This window comes from Peromyscus californicus, unplaced genomic scaffold, assembly GCF_007827085.1.
Source record: "Peromyscus californicus insignis strain IS unplaced genomic scaffold, ASM782708v3 Scaffold_15__1_contigs__length_86483966, whole genome shotgun sequence".
Classification (NCBI taxonomy): Eukaryota; Metazoa; Chordata; class Mammalia; order Rodentia; family Cricetidae; genus Peromyscus; species Peromyscus californicus.
In genome coordinates, this window is record NW_026294447.1 from 49,075,843 (window position 1) to 49,091,127 (window position 15,285).

The window sequence follows — 15,285 nt, forward strand, 5'->3', positions numbered from 1 at the left end:
AAGCCCGGCCTGGGGAAACATCTTCTGAAGTGCTCATTATAGACTTCCTTGTCCCCTTCCAGGATAGCACAGTGCTTTTCCCAGGAATACTAGACTCCAGCAAAGAAGCCAGTTCAGGCCTGGAAGCTGGGGAGCCCTCCGGATGTGCAGGGTGCTTCCATAAGCACCCCATGTGCTAACTCATTTGAGACCACGTCCCGACAGTTTTATTGCCACTGTTACTTTATCTCAAAATGGAGCATTACTGTGTCCTTTACACAGATGGGGAAACCGAGGCACGGTGAGGCTAAATGACAGGCTTGGAGTCACTCAGGGATAGAGCTAGGATTTGCACCCTGGCTGTCAGACTCCCCCGCCCCACCCCCCTTGCTCGGTAGGTTAAGAAGGAAGGGGTTAGGAACGGGTAAGATCTAGAGTCTGTTTCCAGCAGGATATTCCTTCACTGCAGTCTGGTGTCACCCAAGGCAACAGAACCAACCTAAAAGGAAAAAAAAAAAAAAGCCGCTTTATAAAAGATGAGCCTGCCAGGCTAACCTGATTTCCTTCCTGGAGATGATGAGATTATGAGTGAACAGCAGCCTTGGGGCATAACCTGCTGGTGGCTTGAGGAGCACAGCCAGAGTGAGCCAGAGGCTAGGAGGAGTGGCCTTGTTCTTGCTGCATCTGTCAGATGGAGAGCGCTGTACTGTGAGAGTATCCTGTGAAGCGGGCCCACCTCATCCTCTGACCACTCACCCCACCCCACCCCCATCACGATGCTGCCCTGATATTCATGGCCAGAAACGCCAGGGCAGGGACTCAAAGTCTGGTCTCAGGCCCCCTTTCCTGTCATTGTGAGTTATGGGGTTCACCTAAAAAGAACTGGCTATCTGAGGCTTTGGTTTCATTGAACCCTGGTGCCTGATCAGGCAGAAAGGCAAGGTGGCAGGCACCCTCGGGTCACCTGGACATTGTCAGAAACAAGGCCTTGGGGCAGAGAGAAGCAGACTTGGCCCCCACTCTGGGGTTGAGCTCTGCGGCAGGGCTAGGGAGTGCTGTGGCAGTTGGAGTCCCTGGGCCAGCCTCTTCCTGGACAGAAGGTGAAACTGAGCTTGGACAGCATGTCAAGTGCACACATCCAGGATGCTTGGGCCGCAGCTGCTGGAGCAGAGTGTGGTGTTTGATGGGCATCCCATGCTGTCTTTTCATCCTATACCAGCTGAAGTAACCATGACCCAGAGGCCAAAGGCAGGCACCCAGAAGACCCCAAGTGGCATGCCAACAGACCCAGGACTTGGAGACATAAGTATGTACTTGTCCCATTCTTTAAAGGACCTTCTTGAGAGGGTGACTCAGCCAGCCCTGCATTCTCTAAGTTCCCAGTTCCTCCATTTAAACAGAGCACAGGAGCATGGCCAGCCTGGCAGCCTCTGTGCCTCTCCAGGCCAAAAGGACACAGCCCAGCATGGGGCTCAGCTGTCTCAGCCAGCGGGGTTCCACACGGACATCTGTGCTGTGTCTCTAGGGAGGACATCACTCTGCTGTCTCAGCTCCCTTGATGCTGTGATGCAAACAGAATGGCCATGGCGTCTACATTGTAATGTCTGTGATGAGAGCGAGTTATCTCCCCTGCACAACCTTCCAGCAAGGTGATTGTGTAATGGCACGAGAATACTTTACCAGTGAGGACACTGAGGCACAGAAAGGCACAGAATCTTACTTGCCAGGACAAGTAAGTGGTAAAATCAAGACAGGACACCTAGGTAGTCGGACCCTCATTCACCAACAGCAACGTGTCCAGCCTCCTGAAAGGAAATGAGCACTCTCCCCGAGTTACCCCCCTCCTCCTTTCTTCTTTCTGTGGTGCTGTCACTCAACATATCTTTTAAGAGTCCTTCCCCTCAGGTCTGGGTTGGCCTGCTTAATTACCAAGCCCTACCCAGTGGGTGGGTACTATGCTGCATGCGGAGCCAATTAGACTCGCTAGGAGCTTGACTCCGAGGCTGAGTGACAAAGTTGCCTGAGTCAGCTTCTCAGTGGTGTCCCCACCCTCCCCAGAGCCCATTTCTCCCTTCACTTCTGCCCTTCTGAGAGTCACACGGTTTGCTCCCAATCAAGGGTGTGCATTTAATGCTACAACTCAAGAACCTATGGAAATGACCATCACAGGAATGATTCGTCTTCCATTTCATGTATAGCCCAATCCATGAGTGATTAGGTCTAGGACCCCCATAAAATCTGGAGATGCTCAAGTTCCATATATAAAGTGACGTGGCATTGGCATGTGACGTGTGCAGTGATGTACCTGATCCAAGGTAAAGGTATTTGTTTTATACAGCTTAGTCAAGAATGACAAGGAAAAGTCTGTAGATCTGATGCAGGCACCACTTTCCCTGCCAAGTATTTTCAAGCCAGGGGTGGGATCTGTGAGTACGGAAGCTGCAGATGTGGAAGGTTGCTGTGGAGTGCTTTAGTAAGTGCGGGACATGGGCCCGAACACATTCAAATGTGGGCTCGGACACTCGTTAACCCTTGCCATCTTGAGGAAGTACACCTCTGAGCGTCAGGTTGCTCTTCTAAGTAATGAGGACACCCTCCTGCTGTACGAGGCTATCCAGGAAGAGAGAAGAGCAGGTGCAGACGTTTGCTTTGTCAGCAGCCGCAGGCCACATGGATGGTCCCTTCGTTACCCTTTTCTGGGCCCATGACTTGTGCCCTGTAACTTCAGATCCTTGGATATCACGGAGGAGAGGCCCTTTCCCATCTCTTTGCTGTTTTTTGTTTGTTTGTTTGCTTGCTTGTTTTGTGCTTTTGAGACAGGGTCTCACTATGTACTTCAGGCTGGCCTTGAACTTGAGATGCCCCTGCCTCAAGAGTACTGGGATTGCAGGCATGCACTGCTGCACTCAGCATTATCTACCATCAGCCCTGCATTTTGGTCTCAGTCGCACAGTCTGGGCAATGGGATGAATGGCGATGGCTTCGGCGGACTTGGGAAGAGCTTGCTGGGTTTGTTATCCTGCGCCCCTGCCAGCGCATTCAGATAGGCACACCCGAGGTGGCTCACTGGGTCCAGGAAGAGGTGAGGACACAGGGAACAGAGCCATCTCTAGCTGAGCTAACCTAGATCACAAGTTAGCCCAGGCCAAACCAGCAAAACCAGGCAAGATCAGCTAGGAGTTGGATGATCCAAATAACAAATGATTGCTATTTCAAAACACTGAGGTGGTTATTTAACATGTGGCAATAGCTGATCAATAAGTAAGCTGGTACCCAGAAGCGATGTGCTGCCATAACAAAACCTAAAATGTGCCGCAATAGTTTTTGGAACTGGATGGTAGAATGAGTTATAGGAGAGGCAGAAAAAATAAATTGCAAGAGAGTGTCTCCAGGAGACCAGGACAACAATGGCAACACATGTACACAGTGGTGAGTCATTTGGTAGAACTGTTGGCCAGAGTAACTGGGGAGCTACAACATACATCTAATGAACCCCTGTGAAGCATTTATCTAATTATTCTTTATGAATAAAGATCAATATCAATAAAGAGTTAGAGAAATATCTTTATCAATAAAGAGTTGGCCGGGCGGTGGTCCCAGCACTTGGGAGGCAGGGGCAGGCAGATCTCTGTGAGTTTGAGGCCAGCCTGGCCTACAGAGTGAGTGAGTTCCATCTAGGACAGGTTACAAAAGGTATACAGAAAAACTCTGTCTCCAAAAGTCAACAACAACAGAAAAACAACTCAGGAGTCAGATATCAGGGTAAGAGCCTGAGTGATCAGGGAAGCAGCAGAGAAGCAACCAGTGACTTCCTCTTTCTCTCTCTCCTTCTTCAATCCAAAAGGGCGGAGAGGCTTTCTAAGCCCCACCCTACTACTTCCTATGTCTCTCTATATGTCCCCTGCCCTCCGAAACCTCTATGGCTAACTTTGGTCAGGAGTAGCTAGCTAGCCTGATTCAAAGTAAACTTTATTGACAGTCTTGGGAGTGTCAGAGTGCAATCAAAATATCCCACAACAGGGCAGTGGTGGTGCACGCCTTTAATCTCAGCACTCGGGGGGCAGGGGCAGAGGCAGGTGGATCTCTGTGAGTTCCAGGCCAGCCTGGGCTACAGAGTGAGTTCCAGGAGAGGCACCAAAACTACACAGAGAAACCCTGACTCGAAAAAAACAAAAAATATCCCATAAACACCCCTATTCTTGTGCAAAGGGGTTTCAAGGCAGTATATAGAAACTATCAGACAACTTGAAGCTGAAAGAGCATTGATAAGGTGCTCTGAACAAACATAAACTCAGAAAGGCAGCTCCCCAGTTTGCAAACACTATTGAAAGAGGGTTGAAAAGTTGGAACCGCTCTTGTTATGTCTTTTGAAATATGGCATGCAATGGACTCAACCGCATAAGGAATGTTTAGGAAGCTGTGATGTCACAAGGACTTGAATGATTTCATGAGGTTCAAAATATAAAATGACTTTGGCTAGGTAGCAGCTTGAAGAGGTGGCCTGAAGGGTGTGTTTTACAGCACATAAGAAGTGTCAGAGAGGGTGACAGAAAAGAGAAGATATCTCAAGAGGCAGGCACCATGGAGAATGGCTGTGGAGTAGATATTGTGACTGACTGGAGAACGTCTCCACACCCAGGTACAGTAACTAGAACCATCTTCATAGCAGGATTTCAAAATGGCCACAGGCTGGCTATTGAAAGGGTGTGTCTTCCCCCCACCCCCTAGTGCCAGTGATTTTTGTGGCTGTCCTGTCCTTGGTAGGGCATGTATGCTGGAGGTGCGGGGAATGGGTGACTTGTCCATAGAAATCTGGATCAAGAAGAGCTGCATTTGGTCCTGATGTGGAGCACGAAAGAGTGCCTTCAGAGCTTGGTGCCACTGCTTACTTTAGAGATGTAGTCGAGCCTGTGATGGGGATGCTTAGCAAGTGGAAAGAGCCTGGATAAATGGGATTGTGAGCATGGAGTGTGTAAATTGATGACATGAATGGACCCAACTCCTCACCTCTCTCTGTGTCCACGATCTTTGCCATAGAACTTTGCAATTCCATCTGTGAGTGAGAGGTGTTTCCTCATCCCTGACTAATCTAGCCATGGGACCTGTTTTGGCCACTAGGATGATACAAGCAGCCTTGACAAGTACTTGAGTGGCAGAGTAGGCACCTCTAATATTGATATGATAGGGACAATACTCAGGCTAGCTTAGTGATCGGTGGAGGATGAGAGACAGGCTCAATAGGACATCTCCAAGCCTGCCAGCTGAAGACTTGGTGTGAGTTCATTCAAGACCTACAGAACAACCTGCCAATTCAGCTTAGATCAGTTGACTTTAGCCAATGCGCACTCATGCACGCGCACGCGCATACACAAATCAAGAAACACACCAACAGTCTAAGAGGGTGTTTGGCATATTCTGACTACTTTGATGGCTCCACCAGGCATCTCCCTGAATCCATTCCCTTTGTAATGGAGCTCTGCAGCTCCTTCCAGCCTCACGCCTTGGGATGGCCTTGGTCCTGGCCATGCCAGCCGACTTCAGTGGAAGTGGTGGTGCGTAGCCCCAAATGGTAAGAGGTTCTCTCAATGCAGCTGGCTGTCTCTTCAGAGTGTGCAAGCCTGGGCTAGCCTCTTGAAGGATGAGAGACCATATGTAACAGAGCCTAGTCAGCCCAGATGTTGCAACAAAGGCTCCAGACAAGTGAGAGAGTCTAGCCCACACCTGATCTGCCAGTTGGCCGCAGATGCATGAGTGAGACCAGTCAGAATGAAAACTCTCCCACAAAAGGAAAAGCATCCTTAAGCCACAGCACTCTGGTCTGTTGTGCCAACAGACCACTGATAAAGGCTGGAAGCAGGCAGAGGGGAGGAAAGACAAACAAACACTCTGAGGATGAGAACTATGGGACTGCTTGGGGTCAGGGAAGGAGCATCCAAATCTCTGGTTCAAAGGAGGGCAACCCCAATGTGTCCTCAACCCGGAGGATCCAAACCCTCTGCCGTCTGACTGTCTGGACTGGCTGTCAGGTGACGGATTAAATGAAGGTCTCATTCTATGGCTGACAGGTGCCAGGCTGCAGGTTGGATGTCTGCCGAGTTCATTAGCAAACAGGTTCACCTGGGGAAGGCTGTTTTATTGTCTTTCTTTCTTTCTTTCTTTCTTTCTTTCTTTCTTTCTTTCTCTCTCTCTCTCTCTCTCTCTCTCTCTCTCTTTCTTCCTTCCTTCCTTCCTTCCTTCCTTCCTTTCTTTCTTCCTTCCTTCCTTCCTTTCTCTCTCTCTCTCTCTCTCTCTCTCTCTCTCTCTCTCTTTCTTTCTTTCTTTCTTTTTCTTACTTGCTATCAAAAGCTGATTCTGCAGCCCTAGTGGATTCCAGTATTCCTCTCATTGGATGCTGAAATATGCCCTGAACGGCCTGGTCTGACTCCTTCCTGCGGGAATGGGGAACAGGAGACTAGATGGAAAATATTTACCTTTGCGTACACAGTGGGCTCGTGGGCTCAGACAAACCACAGGCCAGGTATCCCATCATACACCAGAACTGCTTCTCCTCCAATCTCCTAACCTCCTGATGTCAAGCTCCCCACTTCTGCTATCCCTCTTTGGTGGTGAGGGACATGGGGCATCTGAGGGCAGAACCAGTCCTCATTCTGACACCGTAGCTCTAAGCTGGAATTCAAGCAAGATCTTCCCTCTCTGTCTTCAAGGATTTTACTAGACAAGTTGAGTACAGTGAGTTAGTAAAAAAATCATCAAGATCCAGTCATGGCTGCCAGTCTGTACTTTTGATTGACGTGCCTACCTCTTGACAGTTTGTGTCTGAGAAAGGAAGGAGGCCTCCTCTGTGGGGTGCCCATTGCATGCTACAAGTCCTGGGCACCTGCTTATGAGGCTGGATCCCAGGACCTGGAAGGATCTAAAGAGGTATAAGACCATGTCCAGATTCCATGGCTGGCGTGTGGCCAAAGGGCAAAGTCTTCCAAACAGTATGAAGATTCCCTAAGTTTAGACCAGTGGGTTCAGTGGGATGCCCTCCTGTGCAGGAACACAAATAGGGGTTGAGCAGGGAGCCCACCCAGTCAGACCCAAGTTGGAGGCCCAGGGTTCTATGAGACTAGGAAGGAGACTCTGCATGAAGGAGGACTGGGAGGGTGAGGGGTGGTCTTAGGCCTTTATGTTGGTTGCTTTATGTGTGTGTGTGTGGGGGGGGGGGGCAGGTTGTTTTAGGAAATGCGCCACCCGAGCACCCAGGTGGGCGCCTCCCACCAGCACTTGGAACTCCAGGGCGTCAGGTAGAGGTGGCTTTGCAAGGCAGGCCCTTCTTTCTCCACCCAGCCATCTCCCCTTCCAAGTCTCCCCAGCTCAAGTCTGCTCCTGCGGCTTCCCAAGCCTAGGTCAGTCTATGTCACTCTCCGTCTCCCACCCGTCTGAGTTGAAGAACCCAGGCCTTGGCACCAGGCAGTCAGGAAATCAGGTCCTCAATTTCCCCATCGGTAACCTGCATAAGCAGTGGGACTTCCAGATAGGGTAGAAGTGGGGGGCGGGGGACAGGGCCCTCCCAGCCTGTAACTTCCGTCCATTTCAGAACTCTCCGATTTCGGATCTCCTAGGTCTCCCCTTGGGAGAAAGAAAACCTACTCCTGTCCCCACCCTGGCCTTTTGGGTGACTTTATTTATTTATTTATTTATTTATTTATTTATTTATTTATTTATTTACTTACTTATTTACTTATTTATTTTTTAAGTACAGTGGTCCCCAAGGCAAAGCCAAGTCCTGCGGTGCTCGGCGCTGTGGGCCCCACATTTGGGAACCTGTACTTATCCCAGAGGTCTGCCGTGGGTCGCCGGTATTGGAATGGCAAGCTTTATTTCTGCTTCCCTCCTAGGGGAGCGGGGCTGGGCGACCGCCTGTCTCCTCTGGGATCTCCTAGGGTTTGTTTCTCCCTGCAAGCGAGGAGCCGCTCTGCCCCAGGAGGTGATGAAGAGCCTCCTCTCCAGCTCCCCTGGGAGCTGTGAACTTGGGAAAGGCAGAAAGTCCCGCTCTCTTGAAGGAGGGGACGCTAGCTCCTGAATCAGCACCCCCTCCTCCCCCAAACCTCCGACTCTGCAGCAAAGCCTTCTGCGGCGACAGAAAAGTGTCTAGAGTAGCACAACAGGCATCCAATGACGGTAGAAGTTAAACATTACATCATCACTGTGGGCTCTCATTGGCGGACATCGCAGCCCCAGTCCTGGCCTGTTTGCAGCTCAGGATACCTAAACTCTATGCCTGACTTTGCGGGGAACAAGGGAACGCCCCACTGGGCAGAGCTCTGGGCCTGCAGGAGGTCTGGTTCCGCCATTAATTAGGAGAGAGGCTGGGAGAGCGCAGGCTGCGGTTTCCTCAGCTCTGTCTCCCTCCTCAATGTCACCATCTGAAGAAACTGCCTAATCCAGGCATTTCCAGTTTAGGTGATGCCCACAGCTCGCACTCACAGGGACTGTCCTGCCCAGGGCCGGGAGTCCTGCAACCGGTTTTGTCTGTCTTGTGCTTCTTTTGGGAAGTGGGCATTGGAATAATGGTTAATGTTAACTGAGCGTTTTCTGAAGATCAGACCCTGCGATGAGCCTCATCCCGGAGTTCATCCTGTCTAGATACTAGCTCCCCACGCAGCCCCGATTGCTTAGAGATACACACCATCGGCTTTGAAAATGGGTGAGGAGAAGCTGAGCTGGCTCCAGGCCTCAGAGCTCACGGAAAGACAGGACTGAACCCGCAGGCAGGCTACATAGCTCTTAACCCCCTGGGGAAGGAACTAGGCCACCGACCCCCGCCATTGTACTTGGTTTGAATCCCCAGCCTGGTGGGCGGTTCTACTGGGAGCCTCCTCAGCTGCCTTGTCAGCACAGAACATTTTGAGGAACAGTCTCCAGAGCGCCTGGAGAATTTCGGCTCCCCTGCCATCCCAGGAATGATGGTGTATCAATCAGAAGAAGTTGGTCGGGTCCATGGTGGCATTTGATGCTGGTGCATTGCTGGTCTCCCATCTCTTAAGTCTGAGCGCTGCAGATTTCCCCATTATTGTGTGAAACATATCCCTTCTTGTCCCCTTTCTTCTTCAGGCCTCAGCACTAGGAAAGGATGGAAACTCAGTCCCTAGGGAAATCTGTGAAGCCCTACCTGTACTCCCTATCGGAGCATGCCGGCATGAAGACCTGAGCCCCACAGTTTGGTCCCTGGGGGTGCTAGCTCTGTGGGACCAGGGTGAGGAAGCAGGTGTTTGGGGGTTCAATAGAATGGGCATCTCAGGCCTTAGGGAGCCCTCTAGAGAGCCAAACTTGTTGACTTAGATCACTCCCGTTTCATCTACTTGCCTATTACTTCTGGTGGATGCTTGGAAGGTAGTGGAGAAAGATTTGGCTCCAAGGGGCTGTCTGGTGGCTCATTCAGTGTGGCACTGGCAGGCTCACCAAGGGTCCCATAGCAAGAACTTGCAAACTATGCAGAATGAGCCTTCTCGGGGCAGCGAGTGAGACCCCTGTCTGCAGAAGCGGGCAAGAAGAGCCCTGAGTGCTCAGAGGAACAGGCAAACCAGCAGAGAACCAGACACAGCAGCAGTCAACTGCACTGAGGCCTGGAGAGTGCCAGTAAGAGGGCCAGCACGGGCATCTGGGAGCATAAGCAGGAGGCCCTGAAGGCTGCTTCCCAGTCTTTTGGTAAGCCTTCACAGGGACTGGAAGCTCACAGGACAGACATGGGAGGAGACCTGCATTCACTCACATATTGTTTCTGAAGGAGAAAGGCATGTAGCAGAAGAAATGCAGGTAGCCATAGAGGATAGGATTCGGTGGTGGTGGGAGGGGGGCTAAAACAATGCACAGAGTGGCCTTTACTACAAGAGCAGAATTGATTCCTGGGTAGATGCTCCTGGGAGACATTTCCCCAACTCCATGCAGTTCTAGGAGGGGTCTGGGCCCCTTGACAGGCCTGTATACAGGAAGCTGTCTCTTCCCACCCCCACCACCTTGCCTGTCCTTCTCCATGAGCTGCTCCAGAAGGATGCAGCTTGAGAAGGCTCTGGGAGCTGCGTATCCTAGCAACCCAGCAACCTCGGAGGCTGGCATCTGCAGGGCTAGGCCCAGACTCAAGGCTCTAATTCCCTAGCCATCTCTTAATGGGGAGCTTTCCCTCAGGGATATAGGAGGGGGCGGGGATGCAGCATTACAGTCCAGGTCAAGCCTCCTCAGCAGGACAGCTAGGGATGGAGAAAAAGGAACTGTAAGGGAGTGGTTCTGTAGCTGGATATGCTACCTGTCCGTTAGCCATTTAGGATACAACGACTCTAGGCAGTGGTTATCAATGACAGCTAACATCACAGGGCATTAGAAACCCTGTCACTTTAGGTGGAAGGTCACTGTGCCAAAAACATCCAACCCAAATCACAGCAAGCCTCCAGAAGTGTCCCCAGCTGTAAGACTTGCTGGCATGACAAAGAAGACAATATATAAACAGGTTAATGTGTTTAAATCCCACCATAGGACTGGGGTCAGATTTTATCTGTGGAAAGGAAAAGAATAAAAAGGTGGGGTTGGGAGAGAAAGCTGGCTGAGGATGTAGGTCAGTTGGTAGAGCACTTGCCTTGCATGCAAGAAACTCTGGGTTCAATCCTCAGCACCGCAGAAGAAAAGTCTAGATGGAGTGTGGCATATACATGAAATCTCAGCACTGAGAAGGTGGAGACAGGAGAATCAGAAGTTCAAGGTCTTTTTTTTTTTTTTTTAAAGATTTTATTTGTTTATTATGTATGCAGTGTTCCGCCTGCATGCTAGAAGAGAGCACCAGATCTCATTACAGATGGCTGTGAGCCACCATGTGGTTGATGAGACTTGAACTCGAGACCTCTGGAAGAGCAGCCAGTGCTCTTAACCTCTGAGCCATCTCATCTCTCCAAGTTCAAGGTCTTTATGGGAAAAAAAAAAAGGCCATAGGGAAAGCAAGGGACTAGTAGAAGCATTAAAGAAATATCTACCGAAACTGGGACAAACACAGACAGAACAACCATCACAATGAAAAGGAAAACATTCCCAAGACAGCTGGCAATGTTTGCAATAGACCGCACATCTAATGATGTCAGGAGTTACTTTCATGTTTGAGCTGTGCAAAGATGGTATTGGGATATGGTTTAAAAGTAGTCTGCTTGTTGAGGGATCCCTATAATCAGATGTCTGGGCGGAGCTTTCATGTAATCCATAGTGGAGAGAGGGAGAGCAGAAAGGGTTAACTAAGCCAAGGTCAGTGCTGTCTGGTTCTTACTGGAGATGGGTGTGGATGGACACAGGGGAGATGCTTTCAAAACCTCCATTTCATAGGCTACAAATTAATCCTTTGGTATATATTTCAAAGTTTTCATGGTAATGTATTCCCATAGAAATGCCATCCCTGAGGTGATATATAGGTCAAATATCCTGATTTGACTATTGCATACTATACTAATGTATCCACATGTAACCATACCTTGAAATATGTGTCTACTAAAATTAAAATCACATTATTAAAATTCTCTTAGGTCAGGGGCAGAGGCAGGAGAATAAAAGATTCCAGGCTAGCCTGAGCTACACAGTGAGACATTCATCTCAAAAAATGAAGCAGGTTGGGCAATATAGCTCAGAAGGTAATGGCACTTGCCACCAGGCATAATGCCCTGAGTTCAATCCCCGGAACCTACACAGTGGAAGAAGAGAACCAACTTATGCAAGTTGTCCTATGACCTCCACACATGTACCATGGCATTTATACACACACACACACACACACACACACACACACACACACACACACACACAGAGAGAGAGAGAGAGAGCGCAATATCAATCAATCAATCAATAAAAAATTCATGGAAAAAGGCAGAGTTAGTAACACACACACACACACACACACACACACACACACACAACTTTTAGAGACATAGGGCCCAAGCTGTCTTTCTAGAAACTCCTGTGCTGAGAGCTTCTCAACATCGGCACTGAACTCTGTAGGGAGTGTCATAATAGAAGCAGGGATGGTCGCACTGCTAACGGCACCACCAGCCGACATGATGGGAGTAGCAGTCTGATGGTCATGGGCATCAGATGCCCAGCAACAGGCCTGGACCTGTCCGAAACGTGCAGACGGCTTCACTAGCATTCTAGCTGCTCCATACAGAACAGAAAAGAGCCAAAGAATCCAAACAAGCAACAGCTCAGCAGGGAAGGGAAAAGTTTGCTCAAACCTCGAAGAACATTGACTAAAGACTCAGCAGTGGGGACAGAGGCCTGAGATCCCAGAAGCCGGAAGCCTTGGACTCCGCCTCAGCCAGGCATTAGCTCAGCACCCTCTGCAAAACTCTCAGCTTTGAGAGCCATGCACCCTGCCTGATTCGGCAGCTCTGGCTCCCACAGGGAGAGAAGGCTGGCTCTCTCTACTAAGTCCCTCAGTTCATCCCAGTTTTAGCTCAGTCAGTTATTTGACCAATCACCAAGGTCTTTTTTGTTGTTACTGTCTTCCCTTTGCTGAGCTCTGTGTTGTGTGTGGATTCTATCTCAAGTTCATGAGTAAAATCTGGCTCTATCTCTTAACAGCTTTGTGGCCTCAGGCACGCATTTAACCTGTATTTGGGCTTCAGTTTCTTTACTTGCAAATCCTGGATAATAACAGATAAATAAGATAAAGTGTGTAAACTACTCAATGGCCTCTGATACATTGCAGGGCTCAATAAATGTAAATATTATTATTAATATCATTACACAAAACCCGATGTGCTTTATAGTGAATTCAAACTGTAGTTCTGAAGGACCTGAGATGTAAGATCTCCTTAGGGACAGTGTCACTAAGCTGTGGGGCATAAGAGAGTCAGAAAGTGTTAGATGAGCCCTCTATATTGATCATCCCCCTCTCCCTTAATAATGAACTTGAGACAGTTTTTCAGACTCCCTTGCTGCTAGATAGGGCCACATGACAAAGTCTTGGCCACAAACTGGGATCTCGAGTATTATTTGGAAGAACTGGCTGAGAGGAACTAATTCTCCAAGGAAGATAAGCCCTTTCTCCTTATCTTTTTCTGCCACTGGTTTGGAGTGCTGACACGATGACATCATCTACTTTGGCGGTGAGAGTTGACTGAACTCTACATGTTCACTGAACATAGTAGGAGCTTACGTTTCTGATGATGGAAGGTCTCTGGGCTTTCTAGCCCCACCTCCTTGTTTGTTTGTATGCAAGAGAAGTAAATGTCTGTCTTGTTGAAGCTCTCTGCCCCTTTCTTTGCTTTGCTGATAAATGTAGCTGAATCTAACCCCAGAGGTGATACTGCAGTTGAGAAAGGGATGGGGTTACTAAGTACAGTATAACTTAATGTTCTAACCCTCCATTTATCCATTTCAGTGACACCGATGGGAAACCAGCCCTGCCCAACCTTATCAAATATGATGAGCAGTGAGAGAACATGGAAATAGCTAGAAAGACAAGGAGAAGGCTTTTTCATGATCCTGGGACCACTCACATAAGGTTTAGGGCAGTGGTTCTCAACCTTCCCAATGTTGTGACCCTTTAATACAGTTCCTCATGTTATGGTGACCTCAACCATAAAATGATTTTGTTGCTACTTCATAACTGTAATTTTGCTACTGTTGTGAGTTGTAATATAAATATCTGATATGCAAGACATCTGATATATGACCCCCCAAAGGGGTTTCGACCCACAGGTTGAGAAGCACTGGTTTAGAGGGTGAGCAAACATAGGGGTTCCATGAAGAATGTGAACTGTGAACCTGCTTGACTTGGTAGCAGAGAGAGGGAAAGGGAGAAGGGGAAGAGAGGGGAGAGAGAAGAGAGAAGAACGTCAGCGAAGTCAAAAGAATCAGATTATAGAGGCCAGTGAGAGGCAGATCCTCCAGCCTTGCCCTTGAACTTGAGACAATAAAAAGCACAGATGGGTAGTGGAAACCAGATGCCTTGGCATTTCAATGTCGTGAAGTCTAAGTTACGATTGTATCATACTGAGTCATTCCTGCTAGCCTAAGGAATCACAAGGCACCCAGGTCAAAGGTGAGCAGGCTCAAACAGGTGTCATCTCTCAATAGGAGGAGTGTCAAGGACACAGCGCAGGAGAGCATGGGCATGGAATCGTTGCCATCACCTTTGGAAGCATCCTTTGGGTTCAGGAGCAGGATCGTGAGACCTGTCTTGCTCAGAGGCCCCCCTGGTGGGTACCTTCTTTTTCAGCTGTTCGCCAGCCTGCTCCCTAGCATTTGTTACCTCTCACGTCTTCTAAATGGGATCTGCACCGTGCACCTAAATTATTTATGGAAAGCAACTGTATCTTTGGTGGAAAACGTCCAAGAAAGAACTTAAGCACTGAAGTAATTAGCTAATGCAATTGAAACGGAGGGAATAGTTCAGACTCTTTAAATATGACTCAAAAACAAGGAGAAATGGATTCTTCAGTAGGAGGTGAGATAATCTCCATCACTGTCCAAAATTACTGGTGCTATGAGTCACTCATTTAGAAGCCTCTCCTGAGAGCCTGAGAGGTGCCAAACACCGTGCTCCATCCAGGCTGGAGGTGAAGCCAAGCTAGGTCTCACCTGCGACTGCCTTAAACTTCGCAAGAGAACTGATGGGAAAGGTAGACTGTAGCAGACTAAGCGCTCTGAGGGTGCAAGGAAATCTGTATCATGGGAATGAAAGAGGGATGGACTCACGGAGCTCATCCGGGAGCTGAGTTTTGATGGAGGACAAGGGTCTTCCAAAAAGATCTTCCTGGCAGCTCCCTGAGGCTTGATTGTGTCAACCAACCATGATCGAATCTTTGTGTGTCACATAGACCCAAAGTTTAAATAAATGTGTGTTATACAATCATGTCTTGATTACCTATGGGGAACCTCCCCTCTCAGGGTTTCTATTGCTGTGCTAGATGGCCAAAAGCAACTTGGGGAAGAAAAGTTTAGTTCATCTTATAATGCTCAGGTCACACTCCATTACCAAGAGAAGTCAAGGCAGGAACCTGGTGGAATTAAACAAAGCAGAGGCCATGGAGGAATGCTTTGTATAGGTTTGTGCCCATGGCTTACTCAGCCTGTTTTCTTATACAGCTTAGGACCATCTACCCAGGAGTGGTACTGCCTGCAGTGGTCTGGTCCATTCCACATCAATCATTAATTTAAAAAAATGTAAATGCCCCCTAGATACGCCCACAGGCTAATCTGATAGGAGCAACTCCTCAACTGAGATTTTTCTCTTCCCAGATGCATTGGCTGGTTTTGTGTGTCAACTTGACACAAGCTGGAGCCATT